At 39.0% G+C, this 25,748-nt stretch overlaps 1 protein-coding gene across 3 annotated transcripts in view; it reads left to right on the top strand.

Moving 5' to 3' along the window:
* DLG2 (discs large MAGUK scaffold protein 2) overlaps nucleotides 1-25,748 on the top strand; it is a 2,041,254-nt gene that overhangs the window by 1,728,767 nt on the left and 286,739 nt on the right. The window lies entirely within an intron of this gene.

A 25,748-nucleotide genomic window follows, 5' to 3' on the forward strand; every position in this document is an offset into this window, starting at 1 on the left:
GAATTTTTATTTTATTTTATATTTTACTTTATTTTATTTTATTTTTGCCTCTTCTGCCACACTATCCCTTGTTTGGAATACATCACTGTAAACCCTGAGACTTGGTGAGATGTCATAAGTTGAATTAGCCAATTGAGATTTGATGAGATATTCTAAATTAGATTAGCCAAACCTGCGTTTTGATTGGTTTCAACATCTGTTTCTGTGATCAGAATGAGGATCAGTGAGACAACTGGGCTGCTACCTACTGTGGAATTGAGTTCTTAGCAAATTTATGTATATAAATTGCTCTTTTGTTAAAGAAATGTAGTTATGTATATCACTGTGGACTAGACTTTACAAAAAAATAAAGAGGAATATGGTTCTGTCTTCAAGAAATGTAGTTAATTGTTTTTGGTCTACATGGCTAGCAGAGGGGAGAATTTAACAGATGAATATGAAAGTACAAGGGACCTTCAAGGAAGAGCCTTTGTGCATCCACATGCATAAAGAGCTTCTCTGGCCTTTTCAAATGATTTTTTCTTAGCAACATTTGGTCTATTGATGTTTGGAAAATTGAGGTTTGTGTCTTTCCTGTGACATCTTAGGTTTTACCATTAACGGTGGCCAACCACATGTTTTACGAGAGAATAAAGAAAACACTCTGCCGTTATGTGTTTTGGTATGTCACTTTCACTTTGCCTGACTTTAGAATTAGAATTTGCAATTAAGTTATACCAAAAAAAAAAGTATTAATTGCTTTCTTCTATTGACCTAGCCCAGATATGGCCAGAGAGCCATCTGGGAAGAGCGGATTTGTGTTTGTCAAAGATGGACGATGACAGCACCAAGGAACCATGCTCTTCCCAGACAGTTTTGACAAGTCTTTCTACTTCTTAAAAATTAGTAGATATATCTTCTAATAGGAATAAACAGCTCCAAAGTACCCATTGTAAAACAGAAAATGAAAAAGATCTGGGTTAACACCATTTGATGAACAAATTCTACTTCATATAGAGTAAGAACTTGTTCCTGGGATTCTTCCATTTTATTGATAGCTGTTATCTTTGGGTCTCAAACTCTATGCCCTACACCATAATCTGATGCAAGGCATAAATATCTCTGACTGTTTTCCCATTTCCAAAAACTTTCATCTCAAACAATTCTGGAGACTGATAAGATGGTCAGAACCGTAGTTACACCAATTAGAAGCTCTTGATAGTGAAGACAGTCATTCAAATAACCTTGAACAGAATGATTACAAGCTTTAAAAGTTACAATAAAGGACAAGCATGTCCTAGTTCTATCAGCATAAATCTTCATCTTAAGCTTCCTTACAGCTTTGTTTCCTTTAAGCAATATACTCACTTTGGATACTATGCTGTACTTTATCAAGATGCCTGTTCAAAGCATGTCTTATAAATCAAATAAATTGATGTTTAAAGCGCTTCTAAAGATACCTGCAAATAACAACAACAAGCTTAGTATTTCAAAATGCCAAAGTACAAATCAGACTCACGGAATGACTTCCCCATTTTAATAGCCTAACTGCATTCTAATTTGTCATGGCTTTAAATCAGTTGGAAATGTGGTAATGCAACACCAAGCAATCATTCTTCTCCCTTTGCAAAGGGAGAAGAATTTAACTATTCTTAATTTAACTTAATTTAGCTTAATATAGCTTAATTTAACTATTGTTTGAAATGGAAAACTGATTGGATTGTTGTTTAGGTCATTTAGGGACATATAAATTATATGACATATTTAAGAAATAATGATCAATTTGCCTTTAAAATAACAAGTTAAAAGAAGAGTATACCATAAGATTCCATTAGGAAATTCTCACCAAGTCCCCTTAATTTGCACCAGTATTGTGAGGTATCCTTGCTAAGACAAATTTTATTGACATCTCTTGTAACATGGTCAAGAACCAGGCAAAAATGTTTTTCACTTACATTCAAATACTTTTATCAGGAATATTCTAGATGCCTTGCTCAATATTACTAGATATTCAGAAAATTCCACTTTTACCCTATCCCAGGTCTTTGTCTTTAAGGAATTTTTTATCTCCTTCAGGAAAAGAGACTTAGATACATTTAATAGAGATCAGTTCCTGATGACATATAACCAAAATTGTATGATAATGGCACCATCTCTAAGAATTATGGAATGTCAGAGAAGGAATAAACCTGCAGGAGGCAGAACAGTATGAGAGTACTTCATGGAAATGGGAAAATGCAACCAGACTTTGAAAAATGGGTGAGAATTCTATTCCAGGGAGCAGGGAGAAAGAATATCTTGATAAGCTACGTAAGATCGTGAGTTCCAAGCGTGCAGACACCAAAACCTATGTTTTGTTCACTGATAAATTTATCTTCAGTGTTGTACATATAACTGGTATTTCTTAAAAAGTTGTTGAACTAATGAAGAAAAGTTTACCATTCTTCAGTACTTGATTTTCCACTTGACAGTAATTGAAGGCTGAAGGGATTCATTTTTACTACTTGCACTTTTTCATTTTTGCTTCAAAGCAGGAAATAAGTGGTAAATAAGTGTATATTGCAAAATACAAAACTGTTTCCAACTGTATTTTTCATAGTACTTAGCACATTTTTTGAAATAATGATAAATAATTTATAATTATCATAATATAACAATAAGTGTCTTCCTTGGCAAGTTTCACTGCACAGGGTAAGGCCAAAGTTGTTATACGCACTTCTGCCTAAAATGAACTTGGCCCCAGTTGTCTGAATTACTCTATCCATCATCAGTCTTATTCAATGCCTAGTTCTAGGTGGCAGAATTGAAGCCAAATTTAGAGTCACATACAAACAAATGTTTCTTTCTCCTGGTGTGATTGTGATTCATTTTTACCATCATTTTTTATCCAATGTGCGTCACATGCTTACTTTGAAGTTAACATGTATTACATTAATAATAGAAAGAAAATAATAATGTTATTTTCTTTCTTTTTTAAAAAAAGGATCATGTACCTGATACTACAGAATAAATTCTACTTAAGCAATATGAGAAATTAATTCTTGTAAAAATTTCAATTACCTATATTCAATTAGTGAAATTACTCCAACATTACTTGGAAAAAAGGAAACATAATGCCCACCCACCTCCGCTACACACACACACACACATATATACCCATTTCCTTACCCCTCCCAGTCATCTTCCTCATTGCTTTCAGAATTACCATTCTAGAAGATATCACCCCAAGATGCCTGTATACAAACTCCTTGCTTTTCACAGTATGGTCCCAGCCAGCCTTCATGCCCCCTCCTGCAACCACCACCCACCAGCATCATCCTTTTTCACTGTGGCTCTGCTTCACAGGACTGCTCCCTGCCCCTGCCCTTCGTCCTGAACTGCTGTGTTTCTGGGCCTTTGCTTATGTGGGTTCCTCTGCCTGGAATTCCCTTCTCTCCCTTTCCACCAGTAGTATTCCTGCTCATCTTGAAGGCCCTCAGATGCCAATTCCACTACAAAGTCATCTTTAATCTGCTGAATCAATGTTGATTGATTCTTTCTCTGAGCTCCCTAGACCTATATTCAGACACTTGGTGTGTCCCTTGTCGTGATTTGCACATTCCTCCACTTAAGTAAGCTTCTAGAGGGCAAGGACCCTTCTATCACTCATTTTATCTCCCATGTTAATGTGCTCAATATGAATTTGACTATGCTTTATTAAAGAGTTATCAAATGTGTCTCACCTTGTTTTGAAGTGCAATATAATATATTTAGTACGTTGGCAAATATTAATAGTAGATGTTTAAGAAATATTTGCTGAGTGAATATTAAATGAGTGCCCTGGCGTTTTGATATTAGATGCAGAAATGGTAAATGAATCCCTATATTGGACATTTGGTGTTGATGCTCTTTTTAGGTGGTGCCTTTTTTGCTGTTGTTGTTACAAAACCTTTAGCAACCCTAATAGGTAAACTCCCTTTCTCCTGCATTGCAGAAAATCTACAGCTCTTGCTCTGTAATATAGAACAAAGAAAAGACTATTAAAGGTCACATTTCATTTTTTACATCTCTGTAACTCAACTTTAACATCATTGATGAATAAAAAGGCATTGATTACAACCTAATTATACATTTGTCAAAAAGAGTCTAACACAGCATTCCCCTGGGTCAGATTGGGGCAAATCTTTACAGCATTTGTTGCCTTCTCACTAATACGATAGCACCTATATTTAGTGTGAGGTTACTGCCTGAGGTTGAAATAACAAACCATCAGATATTCACTAGGAGAATCAAGTGAACAGTATAAGTTGTTGGATAGAGCACAAAATGGAGACAATCAATTGCCAAGCTGTCCCCATGAAAGCCACCAATATCCCCTGGCCTTTAATCTGGCTACTCAGGGCACTGCTGGGGACATTGCAAGGGCTTCAGAAGGGCCTGCAAGTAGGAAGGAGAAAGTCGCCGTTGGTCCCCATCAGCAAGCAGGGACTTGAGTAGACCGTGGAGGGGCCTGATTTCCTCCACCTTTTATTCTTTCAAAGAATACTTGAGTTCCTAAAGGAAAGTCCCAAAGGACAGAGTTGATTACTGCCTGGAGACTCATAAGTGTGGTCTGGTTTATGGAATGGAATTGTGGCAGAGTGGCCATGTTCATTCAATTAATAGTTTTTTTGCTGAACATTTACTATGCCTCAGTCAACATTCTAGGAAAATGATAAAGCAGCAAACTAACGAGCTGTCAACACCATTGTCAAATGGTGTTAAGTAGTATAATTAAATAGGAAGAAGAATAAAGATGATAGTGACAGAGAAATATATGGTGGGTAGGGAAGATCTTGCTAATAAGGTGGTATTTCAGCAGAGACTTAAAAGAAGTGATGGAATGAGCCATGTAGGAAACTGGGGGAAGAGATGACTTATTCTACAGTCTTGGTCTGCCAAGGGTGGTCGGTGAACCAGCAGCATAGATAGCAACTGAGAACTTGTTAGAAAGGCACAATCTTGAACCCCAACCCAGGCTAACTAAATCAGAATCTGCATTTTATCGAGATCCACAGGTTATTTGTACGTACATTAAAGTTTGAGAAGCACTGCTCTAGAATACTTAGGGACCCTGCAAAAATTGCCATTTGACACTATTGGGTGGGACTCCCTCTACCTGGAGTACTGGGCAAAGTCACATGAGGCTATATCACAAGGTTTGATTTCTGACATGTGTCACTCAGTGGTTAGTCATAGCTCAGTGGTTTTACTAGGAACAGATCAAGCTGCAGGGCGTCTAAGAAGTTCATGTGTCATTCACCTCTACTTTGCCTATCCCTCCCCTCTAAATACAGATTATCAAGCTAATTCATAAATCTTGCTAGAACTCCTCAGCTAGTGACACAGTGAACCTATTCAGGCTTCATTCTCTTTCATTATGGCCTCTCCTGCAAGTGAGTTAAAGAAACTAGAGTCTGTCATACAGAATGAAGTAAGTCAGAAAGAGAAAGACAAATACCGTATGCTCACACGTATATATGGAATTTAAGGGAAAAAAATGTCATGAAGAACCTAGGGGTAAGACAGGAATAAAGACACAGACCTACTAGAGAATGGACTTGAGGATATGCGGAGGGGGAAGGGTAAGCTGTGACAAAGCGAGAGAGTAGCATGGACATATATACGCTACCAAACATAAAATAGATAGCTAGTGGGAAGCAGCCGCATAGCACAGGGAGATCAGCTCAGTGCTTTGTGACCACCTAGAGGGGTGGGATAGGTAGGGTGCGAGGGAGGGAGACGCAAGAGGGAAGAGATATGGGAACATATGTATAACTGATTCACTGTTATAAAGCAGAAAATAACACACCATTGTAAAGCAATTATACTCCAATAAAGATGTAAAAAAAAGAAGCAGTGAGTTGGGATGAAGTAAGATTGAACCCCATCCTAATGGATGGCTCTGTGAATCAAAAAAAAGTCTTTCAGCCATCACTATAAATTTTATTTGAGTAACTTACTATATTTTAAAGCAGAAATTAATTTAAATAATCTTTTTTACTTCTTTTAAATTGTGTAGCTAATTCAGGGGGGAAAGAGTATATATTCTTTTTAGCGTGAAGTGAAACTCTGATCTTCAGAGTAACCACTCTGAATTAAGTTATCGAGCTTAAACCAGAGCTGGAGACCAAGGTGCATTTCTCTATAGAGTAAAAGATACAATAGAAGCTTGAAATTAATATGCAACTTAACCTTGGAAGAATATTGACACCTTCTGAAAGTTCTCGGAAAGGAGAGTATTTACAACATCCAAGAAACCTACTTGCAATGCAAGCTATATTTCTTTATTTAAATCAATGTCTACATAGATTTATGCATACGAATGAGCAGCTGTGGCATGTTGAAATATTTTCTCAGTACAAATAACTGCATCTTAAATGCCCAGGCAAGATTCATAAAGTCCAGCTGTGGGTCTTGATCGGAAATTGCATCAGCATCATCAGGAAACATTTAAGATGAGCACTGGAGTGGAAAGTACTGGGCAGGACTCTGGACTTTGACGAGACCAGTATTTTAATGCCAACTCTAACTCTAGCTGTGTGACCTTGTGGTAGTTATTCATCTTTATGAGTCTCAGTTTTCTTACCTACAAAAAGGAAAGGTTAGAATGGGTAAGGTATTATCAGAATAACCCTTCAGTTATTAAATTCTAGATAAAAAACATGACCCCTGACCTCAGGTGGTATAGAAGCATAAATTCCATTACTTGAAAGTTTTGTCACTAACATAACATCCTTTTTCTTTGCATTTTTTTGCATGATTTAAGAAGAAGTGAATGAACAATCTAGTTAACTTGATGCATTCTGTGTGGTTTAACCAGAATCATTGAGAAATAGAAATTAAGAGTTGGAGGAATCCTTTTAATACCATCTTGTCCAGCTTCTTCATTTCACAGGTGGGGGAGCTGAAGCTCAGTCAGCCTCTAGATAGGAAAGCAGTTCAATATCTTAAAAGTTGTCATAGCTACTAAAGTTGAGCAGCTAATAAATTTCTTAATCCTTTTAATTCGCTATAATAGCTCATGAGAGCAGATGGCTTAAATAGCCCAAGGAATCATCCAATAATATTGTTCTGATCAAAAGGACATTAAGGAGTTAAAAAGAAATTCTCATGGCATCTCAGGGCTTTCTCATGTACAAAACTTCACTTTCCTTTCTAGCTTACTGTTGTTAATTGCTGTTGTTCATGTATCAGAGTTAAATGATATATATGAGAGCTCTAAAAGTATAAACAATTATTGTTAATTTAAAAAACCTACCAATCTGGATATATTGACAGTTCAATAAACAGTTCAAATATATTATGATTTTCCTCTTCCTCATCCTAAATTCTTCCTGTAGAACCCTTTATTCACCCATCCATCCACTCATCCATCCATCATCAGTCAGTTCATCCTCAGTGATAGTCTATATTGCCACATATCAGATTTCTCCAAATATGTTGCATTAAATCTGTTTTAATTAATCTAGTTGGTATATTCTAACTTTTACCAAAATATTAGGAAGGAAACAAATAAAACTTCATATGACTCTAGAATTTGTACTGCTTAGCCATGTCTTTCTCTACAACTCTCTCTCTCACATACATACACCTCCACCAGCAGATACTGCCGCCTCCTGCAACTAGAAATCTCCCAGGACGTCTCCTCAGTGCTTCCTTTTCCTAGCCTTCTCCCAGTTGCTTTTGTTTTCTCCTCAGCCTCCATCTAACACATAGCACTATAAAATATGACCAAAAGGATGATTCCTGCAAATAGAGTGTACAGATTCATTGAGAGCTTCCTTCCAGATACTTTAATGATGAATGATGCTGCATCCCTCTCTCCATGCCCACACCCCATTTTGGACCTAGAAAAATGTAATGACTACAAAGGGAGGTACCATTTCCTGACTCTTAGAAAACTCTCTTGACCTCATTATCTATCCTGGGAATACAACATCCCAAGCTCATATCAAAGGGATTAAAAATATTTACAAATGTAATTATAAGTCATGCCTCCTCCCACTGTATCATCCCTCTTCCCATCTCCATAGCAACTCTCATTCCATAATTAAATATATTGATCTTTGTGTATTTCATCTATATATTAAGTTTATATTATTTGGGGGATCTCTTGGTATCCACTAACATAAAGCATTCACTCCTTAGTACTGAAAGAGGCTAAGTAAATCCTCGTGCTAGAGATATTTTGGTAACCAAGAACATTTCTTGGATCCTTACTTGTCTTTAGCAACATCCAGATCAACTACATGGAAATAAAGAGTCTTAATTCTATTCTTGAGTATACAAGGATCGCAAAGTGAACACAGATCCTTGTTAGATAACCCTCCCATTTGATATGAAATTTCAGGATGTTAGATAACTGTCTCTACAGAGACAAAAAGAAGAATATAAACCAAGACAGATTTAAAATACCTACTAACTTAACACCATATTCTGGGTTCCCATCTAGTTTATCCCTGCATCTGTTTGCTTATCCCCCTATTTAAGCCAATCCTCAAATGTAAAAATACATCTTCTCCTTTCCCTGACTCTGCAGCCAATGCTTTATTGACCGTGTTTTAAGCCACATCACTTTTCTGAACATTGATTCCCTTGTTTGTTAATTAAGATAGTTAGATTTATTTATTTGTTTGTTTGTTTGTTTATTTTTGGCTGCGTTGGGTCTTCGTTGCTGCGTGAGGGCTTTCTCTAGTTGTGGCCAGCGGGGGCTACTCTTCGTTGTGGCGCGCAGGCTTCTCAGTGCGGTGGCTTCTCTTTACAGAGCACAGGCTCTAGGTGCGCAGGCTCAGTAGTTGTGGCGCACGGGCTCAGTTGCTACACGGGTTCAGTTGCTCTGCGGCATGTGGGATCTTCCCGGACCAGGGATCGAATCTGTGTCCCCTGCACTGGCAAGCGGATTCTTAACCACTGAGCCACCAGGGAAGTCCCTAGAGAGATTATTTTTAAGGCTCTTTCCAGCTGACATTCTGTGAAATTTAGTTTACTGTGTCTTCTAATTAAAGCTTGTCATCAAACAATAATAATCACAAGCAGGTAATTTCTAAATGTTCTCTTTTTATTCCACACATTTTAAAACATGGAAATTCTGCTTTCACCCACTTGTGGGAAGGGGAAAGCTCTATATCTGTGGAAATTTTCTCTTTCTGTGTTTAATAGGATTTGAACCCTGCAATAATAGTTTTAAATGTAATTCAAGTGGAAGCACTTACTGCTTGTGGGGGCTTTCAAGATTAACAACTTACTGTACATGGTCTCTTTGTTTGTAGACCCACTGTAACCTAAATCTTATCCATTTAATAAATTAAATTGTAATTACCATGCTTACAACTAGATTTATTGAGGTTGAAAGAAAGCAATATGAAAAAATCAATTTCAAGAAATCAAGTGCACAGAAAACTGAAATAGGACAATATCTTAAATTCTCAGAATCACAAGTAGTAGCAATTTCAGGATGGAAAAACCAAGCCTAGGAAATATAAAGTATACATCTTTAATGTGCTTTATAATACGATTCCTGGTAGACTCTTTGACTAAGTCTATAAAAAGCAAAAGTATCCAAATTGTACTTTGGTTCAAGATAGTCTCCTCTTATTCCCTCTTTCCATTTCCTCATATTCATGTTCCCACTGCCAAGGATAATTTGCTTTCTTAGTAAAGAGCCACTGATGCATTACAAAAATTAAGGAGTAACAGAACAGATAAGAGGAAGGAAATTTGGACGGAGAGACACAGACACACACAGAGAGAACACTATGTGACTAAGGCAGAGACTGGAGTGATGTATCTACAAGCCAAAGAATGCCAAGGACCGCTGGCAACCACCAGAAGCTAGGAGAGGGGCATGGAACAAATTTTCCCTCTGAAACTTCAGAAGGAACCAACCTTTCTAACACCTTGATTTTGGATTTCTGGACTCCAGAACTACGACTGAGTCAAAGACCAACACCAGAAGAGCTAGAACAATGAAACATACTACAACCTAAAAATGAAGCTGATCATCAAACAGAAAAACGAGAGATTAAACGTCAGCTCACGAGAAAGCTCAGTCAAAGGCCAACTGTGGCTGAACTACTTGCCAGGAATATTCTGAGGTTTAATGAATACGTGGGGGTAACAGAGGCTCATGATTATGACCAGCAAGCTGACAAACCTTGGGCCAAACTGACCCCTGCTGACAAGGCCGCCGTAAGAAAAGAGTTAAATGAATTGAAAAGCTCAGAGATGGAAGTTCATGAGGAGAGCAAACATTTTACACACTACCGCCGTCCATGATGCTGAAGTTCGAGAGAGGATCTAAACAACCCCCTAAGACAGGGCTGCTTCGCTGCTTCAGTCTCCAGAGCGACATGGAGGGAACTTCAGCGCTTCTCAGCGCAGCCAGAATTGAGTCCTCTGGGATACAGTTCTGGGGTGAACAGCACTTCTAGGAATGTAGCATTTCACTGGAATGGATTCTCATGTGCTGCCTTGGGCAAAACTGAACACTTTTTGTCAGTGCTTTTGAACCTTTTAATGTTGCAGCATACCTGAGGGCTCTTCCCTCACCAGCCACCAATGTTCTGAGTGACTTGCAGGTTCCAAGTTTTATGGGTTGCGCCTCACCCTCACCCAAGATGACTGCCTGTGCTGAGGCACGGTTTGCACCATTAGCCTCACCTGCCCTGTCCTGTTGTGAGACCCACCTGTGTAGGCGTTAAATTCTAACCATCACATCCAGTTGGTGATGGGGGAAACCTTCTGGAGGCCCCCAACCTTCTGGAAAAAAGGGGCCCCCACCTCCAGGGGAAGCCTTCATACCACACTGGCATGTCAGCTGAAAGCATTGCACTATACCTCTGGTAACACAGCAGGACAGTCCTCTTCAGGCAGTCCAGCCCAAGAGAAGCTCAGAATCTGACATGTTCTTCCTTTTGGCACAAGTCATTCTGACGTTTATTTATATAAAAAAAGAAAGAAATCTTGAAGAAATGTTGGGAACATATGTTTTTCCTATCTGTTCAACAATCTGAGCTGCAACCAGATTCCAAGTTGGGAACATGAGAAAGCATATATATTTTCTATATATAAAAACAAAACCAAAAAAAGGCCTTTACATTGAGGCCAACTTGGCAGAAAACTGACTCATGGCTTAACTTGTATAGGCTATTGTACTTTTGTTGTACCAAATGTACTCTAAGTCATTCTAACCAAGAGATGTATTCTCCCCCATAAAGCAGAGTTGCAGCAACTCTGTGGGAGCACTTGTATGCTGTCAGCCACCCCACTTCCAGCCAGAGTCACAGCAACGTCCTGTGGATGTGGAGTGCTAGATAGAAAAAGGTCTTTGGAGAAGCAGTTATGACCCACTGCTCCTCTCTTTTCCTCAGTACCGTTTGCCTTCTCCTGCAGTGCTCTTTGCCTTAACTACCAACACTGATCTTCCTGCTGACCCTCTCTGGGAGCTTCCACCTCACTCACCCCTCCTCTTTCAAGATGTAGCCAGTGCAGCTGGTGCCTGGGCATTGACTCAGGCCCCACTCCTTTTTGTATGTGTAATATATATTAATATGATTTCCTAAAACAGAAGATTCAGTCGCTTTCTTTGAATTTTTATTGAAAACCATACAGCCTTACTATTTCCCTCTAATTCCTATACATTCTAAATGGAAGGGAAAAAATAGTTTCTACTTAACTGATGAATGTGGCTTTTTCCCTTTAACGTTCAGAAAATTGTGGCTATTTTATATATTTCTTCTGATTTCCTCTGCAGTCCCTGTTGTTCTGTATGTGATCTTTGAGAAGATTTTTCTCTTTTCCTCCTTTCATGCCCATGTAAGGTTTGCTGAACAGTCAGGTTAAAGCAAAGCTAAAGTGACCTTAAAAGGTAGTGTCTTCCCTCCATATGAGGAATAGGGAGGTATTTGGATTTCTCAGTAAATGTCAAGTGCTTTATGACTGTGGAGATACACTGGGCCCACATCTCCTTCAAGATCATTAACATTTAATATGACCGAGGGAATATAAGTGACAATTCTACAAATTTGTTACAAGTTTGTATATAAGGTGGCCACACATTAAGGGTTAACTTCTTCGAACCTTTCTATCTTGTTGGTTTGGAAATTATTTGGCTTATGCCAGCATCCTCTGTGGCTTCAGATGACATTTTTCAAGCCCCTTTAACCCTTTCCCTTAATGTGCCAAGCTTGAAACAGGATTTGATTTCCCGAGCTACTTGTCTGCTTTCTATGTGCCACCAAGGAATCTAGTTCATCTTTCATCTCATTCATGTTCTTCTGAAACAAGATACTTTGGGAGTCAAGTCTTTTCAGGTGTTTATATAAATGTATATATAAAGTGGATTTTGTGTTCTCTTTCCATGTAAGTAACAATTCACAATCATCATGTAAAGAAGAAATAAAAGCCCATTGTATTGTACTTCAAGATGCTTCCCTGATGTACAGAATCTCCTTGTAAAATAAATAATTGCATAGTCTATCAGTCTTCCTATCAATATTAATTATTAATGTATTTTAGAATTAAAAAAACAAATTATACTAAACAACAACAAAAAAGGAATATGGGCTTCCCTGATGACGCAGTGGTTGAGAGTCTGCCTGCCGATGCAGGGGACACGGGTTCGTGTCCCGGTCCGGGAAGATCCCACATGCCGCGGAGCAGCTGGGCCCGTGAGCCATGGCCGCTGAGCCTGCGCGTCCGGAGCCTGTGCTCCGCAACGGGAGAGGCCACAACAGTGAGAGGCCCGCGTACCGAAAAAAAAAAAAAGATGGATCTGGCTGCTGAATAGAAACAGGCTAGAGAGCTCCGAAGGGGCTAGGGAAGGACTGGCTGAAAAGCATTCATCAAGGGGGTGGGATCAGTGTAGTGGCAGAATAGAAGTAGACAGACTCGGGGGAAAGTAGGTGACAAAACCAATTGACATACATGTGGGCTTATTAAAATGCATACATTCATCCGTTTCATTAAAGTATGGCAAAGAATTTTGACTAGTTACAAAACAAATATACCCCTCAAGGAAAAGCATATTTTATTCACTGTTGTATCCCTGGTCTCTAGCACAGTGCCTAGCTCATAGTGGGCATTTAATAAATGTAGACCAAATGAAAAAATAACTGAATGATGCCAATGAATTAATGTATCTATTTTACAGAAACTCTCTTTTCACTTTTTAATTTTAACTAAAGCATAAGGAACTATTGATGAGAAAAAATGGAAGAGAGAGAGAAAGGGAGATGATTGCGAGAAAGAATAATTAAGACTAGCCTATATGGAGCACTCACTATGTGCATGATGACATTCTGAAAGCTTCTAAATACTTTAACAATTCTAAATATGTTAACTTATTTACACTTCTCAAGAACCTATGACATAGTTTCTATTGCTTTGCCCATTTGCTCATTTACAGCTGAGGAAACTGAGACTCAGAAAGCATAAGTGGTTCTCCCAAGGTCAGACAACTAATGAGTAGAGTAAAACCAGAACTCAGTCTTAGAAAGACTCCAGAACAACCAGCACAACCACTGCACTAGACTGCTTCTCATAGAAGAGAGGAAAAGGAACCAGATTCACATGGTGATAAGAGGGTTGGAGAGAAAAATGGGAAGGGATGTAAAGGATATGGAGAATCTGAAGAAGGAAAGATGCCAAATTCCCAGAGAGAGAAAGGAGAGAGGAAGAGAGGGGACAAAAATGAGCCGGATGGGGAAACAGAGATGGCAATGTTCTGGTTAGGGAGGGCCAGAGGCAGGTGAGATCGTGGAGTCTAGAACTAGACGTGACTGAGAACAGAGACAGGCAGGACTGGCTTGGAGTAGACCCTGGGCCAGAGAGCAAATCCAGGCTGAAAAAAAAAGGGTTCTCTATTTTAATTTGTTTTTGTTGTTTTCAGGATATTGGAGTTTGGGGCCTGTGGTTCAGCTCTGAGAATAGCTGTGGCCCCAAACTGGCATAAAGGCAGGCAGAGGGCTCATCACGTACTACCTGTGAGGCCTTACGTGATTGACAACCTCTCTGAACCTGAAATTCTTCACCTATTACAAAGGGGTGATCATATTCACCTTCCAAATTTGCTGGAAGAAATGGAGGAAGTGGATATAGAATGTCTGGAATGTAGAAGGACATCATAAATGATAGCTAAGATCATAGCCCTCAACAACAGGCTTGTTATAGTAGACACTGTACCCCTCTGCTTTAATCAGAGCTTGGCACGATTCTTAGAATTATCCCTGAGAGGGCCAGAGGCTCCCAGAATATGGAAAGCATTAGTGGTTAAGAGTTTCTACTGTGAAATAGATATGGTTCAAATTCCAACTCTACCATTAGCTGCTGTGTGATCTGGAACAAATTACTTCACCTCTCAGAATATCATTCTTTATCTGTAAAATGGGGATTCACATCCATGACATAGGATGATTTAGAGAATAAAGAGAACCAATGCATGTAAAATGCTAAGCACAGTTCCTGACAAATAGCACATCTCCATTAAGTAATAACTCTCATTATTATGGCAATTATCAGAAAGACTAGAAAGCCTATAATGTGATTATTATGTGGAAAGAGAGAGAAATGTAGACCCAGAGAGGGAAAGGAACTTGGAAGACTGTGGAGACAGACTTTTGAGGGATTTCTTCAGGTAATAGAATTGATGTGGAAATAACCCTGTGTGGGAGTGTCATACTGCTCTCTGAAGACTCCTAGAGTCCACTGAAGGAATTGCAGGAGCAAAGGTCAGGGAGTATGGGTGGACACAGCCTGGGTCCTGGCCTCACTCCCACTCCAACCAGAGCTGACTTTATTGTTGTTCATGTTTGGTCTTGGACACATGAAGGATTATGCCACTAAAAAACAGTTTTAAGCTGTTTTAGCAGAAGGCAAGAAAAGCCGTTCAAATTAAGGTGTGTGTGTGTGGTTAGGATAAAAAAAAAAGCTGAAGGCTCAGTTATTTTTCCACCAGAATGTAAACTCCATGAAAGCATCAAGTTTTGAGTATTTTAATCACTGCTGTGTCCTCAAGGCCTAGAACAGAGCCTGGCACACAGTGGGAGGTCAATAAATATTTGTAGAATGAATGAATCAGCTAAACAAATGTTCATGCCTTGCAGTTTCTGTTGAACCATAAGTGTCAGAGCAAATTCATTCCTGTTGAAAAGCCAGTTAAGAGTCATGTTAGTTAACAAGAGCTCCAAAACACTGGTTTTCCTTGCTGAAAAAAAATAGTCGATCTATGAGAGTAGGTTATGTGGTCCCCAGATTGATTGTGGCATTGCTGCTGACCAGGCTGCCAAAAACAAAGACACTCTTAGTTTTACTTTCATTGTTTGGTGTGTGAAAACAAAAAATTAAGCAAACCAAACAGACCAAATAGTGAACAACCAAACAGTGAACCAAATAGTGGCTTTGTACATTTCTGTAAGTCTTAGACACATTAAATAAAATATAAAATGTTAACTATCACAAGTATAAGACTTTGCAATTTTTCACATGATGTACAAAACAACTCCAAGAGGTAAACAGACAGGTGATATTATCATCAATCTAATTCATAGATAAGGAAAGTGAAGCTTAGTGAAGTTATGTGACTTGCCCAAGGTCATGCTAGTAAGTGCTGTGAACTGAACTTACCCCCAGATCCTCTGATTCTATTTCTTGTGCTTCATACTGTTCTTCAAATGTTCTTTAGCATTATACTGTTTTACAATTCTTTTATTGACATAAGGATAGCTGAATCAATCTAGAATGATCAGGCTTTCCATAAATTTGCTAAATAAATATATTCTGAGAAAACGTATTTATGTATTTTTAGTGGGTGAATGTTTGATGATGAATGGTATATCATTTTAACCTTATTTTTTAATGATAGTATAATTACATGCTTTCAAAAATCAAAATAATATTAAAACTTGTATACTGAGAAGTCTCATTTCTACTTCATCTCCATCAACCTCATTTCCTTTTGCCCTTATAGGCAGCCATGTAATAAATGAGTAATTTATGTAAGTGAAAACTGAAACTAAGACCATAGAGGAATATCAATGAGTTTTATGTGCAGTGTTTTAGAGGGGAAAAAAATGCTTAATAGGAGAATGCTTAATAGCCTGGAGAATTAAGGAATAAAAGTTGTTGTTTCTTAGTTGGGTTACCATTTACATATGCTCCTCATATATTAAGATATTTTTCTCAAATCAGAAATAATTAGTATTATATTTTCTTTCAATGTGACTGTCATAATATCCAATATACTGTGTAAATTGCCAAGGGATCACAATTTCTAAAAGAATCCTTCATGCAATTGTTCTTCATTAAGTAGTATGGTTTTTTTTTCTAGACAAATTTGGAACACTTAATATCCCCTAAAGAGGTCACTGGAGACTAAAGGGATCTTAAATCAGGGTTAAAGCCAATCCATTCCCTTGGAAATATGTGCAAGAGTTACCTAGTTTCATATAATAGATATCTTCATATAAAGATATTTAATAATCTTTATTATGGGATAGTGAATATATAAATTCCTCTTTGTTTAAGGTCACGCAAAAGAGTCTTTATAAGTGATTAACTTCTTTGTAATATAATCACACCCTATCTTATCCAAATTTTTAATATTTTCATTTTCTTTTAAATATTTAAATTTCCTAAAAATAGGTATCATTCATTGTGGGAGACTTTTCCAGGAAGCAAAAGGAGGAATGGTAGAGTTTTAGTGATAACTCTTAGCTATGGTGGTTTAGCAATGAGCAGCAAAAACACAAAGCCTATTTTTTTAAAGAAACACAATGACCCATAAAATTGCAGATGAATAGTTGCTTTGGGTAACTATTAGTGAGAAATAATGAAAGTAGAGTGTCTACACAATCATCAAAACACAGCTGACACAGTCCAAAGAAATGAAGATGTGAAGATTGTTGGGGTTGGGAAGAGGGTAGCAGGGAGGACATGCTGAGAAAACTGCTGAGGAGGGGCTTCCCTGGTGGCACAGTGGTTAAGAATCCGCCTGCCGGGGCTTCCCTGGTGGCGCAGTGGTTGAGAGTCCGCCTGCCGATGCAGGGGACACGGGTTCGTGCCCCGGTCCGGGAACATCCCACATGCCGCGGAGCAGCTGGGCCCGTGAGCCATGGCCACTGAGCCTGCGCGTCTGGAGCCTGTGTTCCGCAACGGGAGAGGCCGAAACAGTGAGAGGCCCGCGTACCGCAAAGAAAAAAAAAAAAAAGAAGAATCCGCCTGCCAATGCAGGGGACACCGGTTCGAGAGCTGGTCCGGGAAGATCCCACATGCCACGGAGCAACTAAGCCCGTGCACCACAACTACTGAGCCTGCGCTCTAGAGCCTGCAAGCCATAACTACTGAGCCCACGTGCCACAACTACTGAAGTCCATTCACCTAGAGCTGAGGAAAATCACAGTTAGGAACACATTCTCCCCTCATTCTAGGAGATTTATGCATATTTAATTGTCTTATTGGAAGCAAAGAAAGTGGATTTTCTTGTTGATCTTTTATTTGATCATTGTGTGGTTGTTGATGATATTGAAATATTATGTATGCATTATCATAAGGTTTTACCCCTGAGCTGTTAAATTTCTCTCACAATTTGTGTTTCCTCATTGCAATTCTATCTTTGCCTTTCCTAATTATAAACCCCTCAAAAAAATTTACAGAGAGCTTGAGACTGTAGAACAAGCTATAAAGAAGATGCAAATATAATATCTGAATATAAAATATAATCTATTTATTTTATAAAATGAGAGTTGGTCTTTCGAATAAAATTTAAATGCACTTATTGAGCCTTATATGCTTTCATCTTCTGTGACTTAGCAGTTATTAGTCTCTCTGCCCAGAATTCCCTTCTTCCTTTGTCCACTTGACAAATTCTTTTTCTTTTGAAAAACAAGCTAGAAATCATCTCCTCCAGGAAGTCTTCCTGGCTTTCACTCCACCGCCAGTAGAGTAACTCTGCTTCCTACATGCTACCTCACTTTCTTGTATTGTTGCATTTCTCTCTCAGTCTTGCAATTCATACAAAGAACTGTCCAGTCTCTCTACAGACTATGAGCTTCATGGGGAAAGAGAGATACCACAGTAGGTAGTCAGTAAATGTTTAATGAATGACTCAATCAATCAACCAATGAAGATTTGAGTGCTGGTGATTTTTTTAAGCCTAAGCATCTTGAAAATGGGTTGGACCATGTGGAGAAGCTGATACTGGCTCTAAAGATAATAATAAAAATAAATGGTTGTGAGTTTCTGCTTTATACGACCATGAATTGTCCACATATTAAGAAGTGAACCAGGTTCAAGAACTCAAAAAAATCACAAATGAACGAGGAGAGAGTAGGTAACAACTAATAATGATAATTGTTATCATTATGGCTAGTGCGTCTCAATATTTACATGTTATGCCATTTAGTCTTCACAAACACTGTTACATTATTATCTCTGTTTTTCATATGAGGGAATAAAATCCCAGAGAATTTACATAATTAAGTGGCAGAAGCAAAATTCCAACAGTGGTCTCCCTGATTCAGGAGTCCATTTGGAACACCATGTTTCCAAGAGGGGCCAACAGTCAGATTTCAACTACCACACTTTGTGTCCTCACCTATTCCTCACTTCTTTAGAAAGGAGAAAAGGTCCATGGTCACATAACTAGTATAGGACAGGTTCATAGATTTGATAGCACTTCTCTTCAAAGCCTCATTAAACATGTTGTATGCATGGTCTTAAAATGTGCAAAGCTACATTGTACTGCTGAGCCCTGGGGCTTTAGAACTCCCTTTTGCTCTAAGAGAGCACTTTTCTTAAGTCTGGCAAGATGTTGCTTAATAAAATACACACCAAGCATCTGAGCAATTGAAGGAAGAGAGTAGTGATTATGGTTTAGAACTGGATATAAAAAGACAGCAGATTACCACTGAAGTGAGGATTTCTGCATATCATTTGGTTTAAATGGCACTGTGATTAGGAAAAGAAAAAAGACATCTGAAAGGTCATGAAAAGAAAAATAGTAGCAATATTGAATTTCAACTAAGTGGATAAAGTCTGGGGCATTACAAATGGAAATACTTTCTAAAGCTCTCTACACTAAAGCATTTAACCTAAAAAGTACAAATGCCATAGGAAACTATATCTAACCTCTAAGGGACAACATATTTTGTTGATAATTAATGAATTCTATTTGAATAAAATGACATCAAATATATATAAATATATTGCTACGATAATGAGCAGCTGAACTTTAGGCAGCAGCAAAACAAAGACGTATAAAAGGGAGAAAAAATCAGAGTCAGAAAAGGAAAAACCTGAGAAGGATGACAAGCAGGATGAATTTTATGGTCAGAAAATATGTATTATCTTTCTAGCCACAAACATGAGATTAGAGATATAATGGGTTTAATTACTGAGCTGCTAGAAAGTAAATATTTGGAAAAAAACCCAAAACTTCTATAAAGAGAGACAGAAAGATGTTTGAGGACAGAACAGAAGTCAAAGACAGTACTTCTGCTACTTTCTAGCTGCGTGAACTTGGGAAAATTATTGAGCCTCTCTAACTCTCTCATCTGTGAAAAAGTGTTGATAACACCTTCGGTACGTGGGCCTCTCACTGTTGTGGCCTCTCCCGTTGCAGAGCACAGGCTCCAGACGCGCAGGCTCAGCGGCCATGGCTTGTGGGCCCAGCCGCTCCGCGGCATGTGGGATCTTCCCGGACCGGGGCACGAACCCGTGTCCCCTGCATCGGCAGGTGGACTCTTAACCACTGAGCCACCAGGGAAGCTCCATAAGGTTATTTTGATGAGCAAGTCATAATTAGAACTCCTGGCTCGAAGAAAGTGCTCAGTAACTGCTAAGATAATGAAAGCCAATACTGCGAAGGGCCTATAAAGCCAGAGACTGTTCTGAGTGCTTTCCATATATAACCACGTAACCCTTAAAGCAAGTCCCTGAGATAGAGGCTATGGTTGTCCCCATTTTAGAGATGAAGAAACTAAGGCACAGAAAGCCTAAATAACTTGTCCAATATCACACAGCAGGGTAGTGGTGGGGCTCCAGTGTCCTTGACCATCATAACATGCTACCTATTCAAACTAAGATGATAGTCTGTTTCAATTTCTCCATAGCAGTTATCACTACATATAATTATCTTCTTTATTTGCTTACGGTCTTCCTTCTATTTGAAAGTAAGCTCTGTGAGAGCAAGAATTTAGACTACTTTATTTATTAGTTTATCTTCAGCAACTAAAATACTGTTAAGCGCAAAGTAGGTATTCGATAAAATTATTTATGATATGTTGAACTATAATTGTATTTACTAAGAAGAATGTTGAAAAATCATAAAAGATGAGAGAATTGTGTAAAAAATTTAAATATATATGTATATTATATATATATATAAATTAAAATTCTAAGAGATAATAATATGCAAAATCATTGTTAGTAATGAATCAGAAACACTCCCCAGAATTAACAATGACAGTTTATTTACAAAAGATAGCCTTGGCAAAATACAAGGCACATATGTTTTCCCTCAACTGTTGGTAACAGAATTAAAGACAGGCACACAGTCTCATTTTTCCTCATTTTCCAAACTGATAAGAAGAAGGAACACAGTAGAATCCAGCATTGCCAGGGAGCACAAAGAAGAAATACCAGTCTCAAATAGTCTGACCTCTTAACATTGTGAAAGAAAGCATTCAGTGAAATACCCGCAAATTAATTTTACCCACATTGTTTACAAGAAGAAAATATGATAATAGCATTTACCAACATCCAAGTTGCCCAGCAAAGCACAATGTCAAGGAAGTAAAGTGGACATTATACGTTGCCAGTATGCTCAGGATTACACATGGGCCTGCTTTTCTTTTATTATCCACGTCTACAGCCCAGGCGAGCGTACCCAGTCGCTTCACCGTATGTATTTGAGTCGTGATTCTGATGCCTTTGCTTTCCATGTTAGGATCAGGCAACACTTTCCTACCGTAATACATGTATTATGCCTCCTTCATCCCAGCCCTTTGCTAGACACTGGGAACAAAGACTTCTCACTCTCAAAGGCTGAAAAAGCGAGTTCTATTTGACTACCATATTTGCCTGAGGTATCTGTCTACATAATGGATCCTAATCCTATATTTGGGAAACTTCTTCTAACCTCTCTGTTAGGACTGAAGGCATGTTGGTAGTGGCAGATACCAGGGCCCAGATTCAGGCTCCTGTGCACAGACAGTTTTGTGATTTCTGTTCAAAGCCAAGCCCAAATTCAAGGACTTTTTCCTCTCTGGATATAAAATAACAATGCAGGACCCAGCACTTTAAATCAATGTAATGTAGTAATAGTATGGAATTTAAAAAGAGAAATCACCTTTTCAAGACAGAAACTAAGCTATCAGGAGAATTAACAAAGCAAATCTGCTACCTCTAAGTGTTTCAATTAATTCCTCTGACAGTAATTCAAAAGAAAAAGAATTTGCTGTTGATCCTGTGTCCTGTTGAGATGTTTAATTTCAATCCCAGAAGTTTGAGAGAAGATGGAGACAGTTTAAAAATTGTCTTAAACACTGATAAAAGAAATACGTTGACACGTAACTATGAAAATTTCCCTAGAGCTTTCTTTTTTCTTTTTTTCTTTTTTTTTTTTTTTTTGCGGTACACGAGCCTCTCACCCTTGTGGCCTCTCCCATTGCGGAGCACAGGCTCCAGACGCTCAGGCTCAGCGGCCATGGCTCACGGGCTCAGCCGCTCCACGGCATGTGGGATCTTCCCGGACCGGGGCACAAACCCGTGTCCCCTGCATCGGCAAGCGGACTCTCAACCACTGAGCCACCAGGGAAGCCCCCTAGGGCTTTCTTTAGGCTACATTTTTACAACACCAGAGACCAAAAAAAGAGGAAAAAAGGAACAAAGAAAGTCAACTCATTTTCCCCAATATTAGCCTAGAAAAGGGACAACAGGAGAGGGAAATGTCATTTTAATACTATAATGGAGCATGCAGTTTGGGGTAAAGTTGTGAATGGTCTTCCCAGAAACCTGGATCATCTCCAGGTCAAATCCAGGATGTGTGCTTTCCTATCTGCCAACACCTACAGGGCAGGCTTACTGGCCTAACTTCTGCAGCCTGAGAGCTGACTTTTCCTCTTCCTGAGACTGGGACAGACTGCAGACATCTGGCCTCAAAGGAGCTATGATTATAGTGGCTAAAATATTTCGAGAACACCTGCTGGGTGAATAAAGAGGCATTGTAGTGAAGGGATCGAAGCAGAGATTCTGGAGCCAGACCTCCTGTGTTCCAATCCTAAATCTGTCACTTTTTAGCTATAAGAGGACCTTGGGCAAAAGGTCCTTAACCTCTTGGTACGTCAGTATCCTCATTAGTAAAATGGGGTTAATAATAGTAGATATTTTATAATATTATTATGAAGATGAAATGAGTTCGTATTTGGAAAGCTCTTAGAATGGTGCCTTGAAGATCGTAAGTCCTAAGTATTGATAGAGAGATAGAGTGACCCCCATCTAACATCCAGATCAAAGCAAGGTCCATGACGTTAGGCTTCTACCTGCCCTACACACTCTTCTAGGGCCACTGGCATTTGTGATTTCCGTTTCTCTTAGCACCACTCATTCAAATTGCTCTAATCTGATTTTGCCTGCCCAGATGTGGTCATTGATGCCACAACCATATATTGAACATCTGTTACACATCAGCACTCTCTAGGTCCAGGAGCTGGGGGTGGTAGGGCCGCAAAGGGCTCCCCCAGCCATCACCCCCACCACCATGACCCCCACTCTGATTTTCCCAGCTCTGTCTGGTAGCCAGTGCCTCTATATGCTTCTGGCCATGTGATAGTGTTACTAGGATTTTGGATAAACTCGTGTGAGGCACTCTCCTATTCATTTAGAAATGGCCTCTCATTCCTAAACAACTCCTCTACAGTTAGGAATCCACCAAAACAGACCCTTGGCCAAGTTGGCTTTTACCTCCTGTTCTGAATCCCTAGACTAGATGCAATGCCTGTTTCATAAATGGAAATACTTTACAAGAATTTGAGATCTGGCACAAAATAGACACTCAATATTTTTTAAATGAGTTGTTAATATGAAAGAACTAGAGAGAGAGGGAGAGTATAACTCTGAGGGCGGTACTGGAGGGACCAATGAGCCTGTCTAGAGAGAAATTTCAAAGTAAGGAGTGGGATGTGGGTCCTGGAGTAATTAACCTTGAATCCAAAATGCAACTAATGTAAGATGTCGTGTTATTTTTTGCTCCATTAAAAAAGAAAAGAAATAACACCACTATTACAACGAGACACCACTGACTCTAAGATGCATCCCTTATTCAGAGACGTTAATATGTGAAAAAATTTGCATTTTTCGGTTGATAAAATATGGTGATCATTCGCATTTTCCCTGCAACTCACACAGTGAACAGTCACTTGACAGACCCTGGACTTTGGCGTAAGTGAGATGGATTGTGATTTTGTGGGCCTCTCTAAATACTCATGATAACTTTACTCTGTGCATTCCTAATCAAGGAAGCAATTTGAATGCAAGTAATTGAAAGAATGAAGTTACTACAAAAACAATCTTAATTCACACTAATTTAAAAATCAGACCCAAATTTCAGTTGTTCAAGTAAATTACTAAAATGTTACTTTTGATACATCTCACTACCAATGGTGACATATCAGTATGTAACCATACCATGAAGGAGAACTGATGTCCCAAACTAGTAAGAGGTATTATTGGAAGCCCTTTATAGGGGGCTTTGCCTTCAGGATTAGACAGGAAGTTTGCTTCTCAAAAGCCTTGATGTATGGGAAGAGAAAAAATAAAACCTACTTGTTCTAAACCATATCACAACCCTGACCCAGATTTTCAAAGTCTCTAAGAAGCTGCCCCATGACAATACTTAATCTCTGTACTTAAGTTCACCATCATCATTAGCATGAAAAGTACTACTGAACTCCTGAACTTATGGCACAGTCTAGCATGTATAGTCAATGAAATCTTCTGAACAAAATGTTAGGTAATGTAACTGGGGTGCCACATCCTCCATAATTTTGCTGGAAAGCTATTGAAATTTGAGTAGTATGGCCCAACTGCAGCATGGTCTTCCCTGTTCTGCTGGGTATTGTCAGACAACTACCCTCAAGGACCAGAGGCTTATTAAGAAGGTCTTAAAATTGCTTTTTGAGTCAGCAATAGCTAACAGATTTTTGGTAATGGGCAGGAATAAAGGATCAGACATTTGATTCGCCAGGGAAATCTTATACTTAAGATAAAGGAGTCCATCTTCCTCAAAATAATAACTCATATTTGGATCTGTCTCTGATCTTACTCGAGCCCTTAAATAGTCTGTGAGTTAGACTGTGGACTGTGAACTTCTCAAAGATTAAAGTACTATCCTTTTCACAGGTTTTTGATACTTGCTCAGTGCCCAGCACCTGTAGTTACAATAACTCCCTGGTGGATTCCAAGAAAAGTTTCAAGCCAAAGGAAAAAGCTCCACATGCAAATAAAAATAATTTTATTGAAACAAGATTGTTGAGCAGCTGCCATGTCCTAAGCTCTGTGCTAGGTGGTAAGTTTACAAGGATGAATGAAACATAGCCCCTGGACTTCAAAGGCCATGTCCAGTAGGGATCACACATCAATGCATTGTTAGGGATGGTTCAATAGGAGGCAGCACAGGGGGCTAAGAGACCTTTAGCACAGTCGTTTGCATTCAACTGGAAGGAGTCTGGGAGCAGTCAGTAATTGAAGTTGAAACCTGAAGGTTGACGCTGGGAGCAACAGGAACGTGGGGAGAAGGAATGCAATTTAGACAGATAGCACAACATGTATAAAGCCTCAGAAAAGAGTGAGCAGGGCACATCTGTTCCAGAGACTACCACTATTCAATATAATTATAATCTCAGGTGTAAGCTGAGGATTGGCCAAATATCACTTGAGGTCCTGGCAGGAAATATCTGGTAGACTCAAAGTGAATCATTTGAAGAGAGTTTAACACAGGGATGACTTACAAAGGAGTAGACAAGATATATTAAAACCTAAGAGAGACTCCAGGACTATTAACTGCAGGGAACTGTTACCCTTACTAGTCTAGAAGGGACAAGAGTTACCTGAACTCTTGGGGAAGCAGTTACCTGAACCCACAGAGAAAGGTTCACCTGATAGAACTGGAACCCGGAAGTGAGAAACCCAGCAGAATAAATGCCCACTCTCGCTGTCTTCCCTCCCTCTGATTTCCTGTTAGTGTTTTCCACTTGCCAAACCTAAGCAGAAGCCATGTGTGGTCCATGTTTATCAGCTTCCAGGCACAACGCAGAGTGAAGAAGGGTGAAGATTTGAGAGATCAACAAACAAAATGTATACAGCCTAAGTCTGAATTGGAAAAAATTGGCTAAACCTTGAAGGGTCTTATACCCATGTTAAGAAGTTTATCCTTTATTCTTATAAGACAATGAGGAATATTCCAAAGGTGTTAAAAGACTACAGTGCATTTTACATGAACAGAGATTTGGGGGGACACTAGAGAAAGGTAGAGCAGTTAGTAAGCTGCTACAGTTGTCTAACAAAGAGATTGTGGCCGTGGAAATGGAGAGAAGGGACTGGATTTGTAACTGATTTATTTGGATAGGATAGATAGACGGAGAGAGTGAATTAGAGAAGAGAGTAAGCAGGCATTGAACTGGAAGTCTAGATAAAAGAAAGAGCATGGGTTTGGAATTTGGGTCTCAGCTTTTGCACTTATGCACCTAAAAGACCCA

Source organism: Tursiops truncatus, chromosome 8, assembly GCF_011762595.2.
Source record: "Tursiops truncatus isolate mTurTru1 chromosome 8, mTurTru1.mat.Y, whole genome shotgun sequence".
In the NCBI taxonomy this organism is placed as follows: domain Eukaryota; kingdom Metazoa; phylum Chordata; class Mammalia; order Artiodactyla; family Delphinidae; genus Tursiops; species Tursiops truncatus.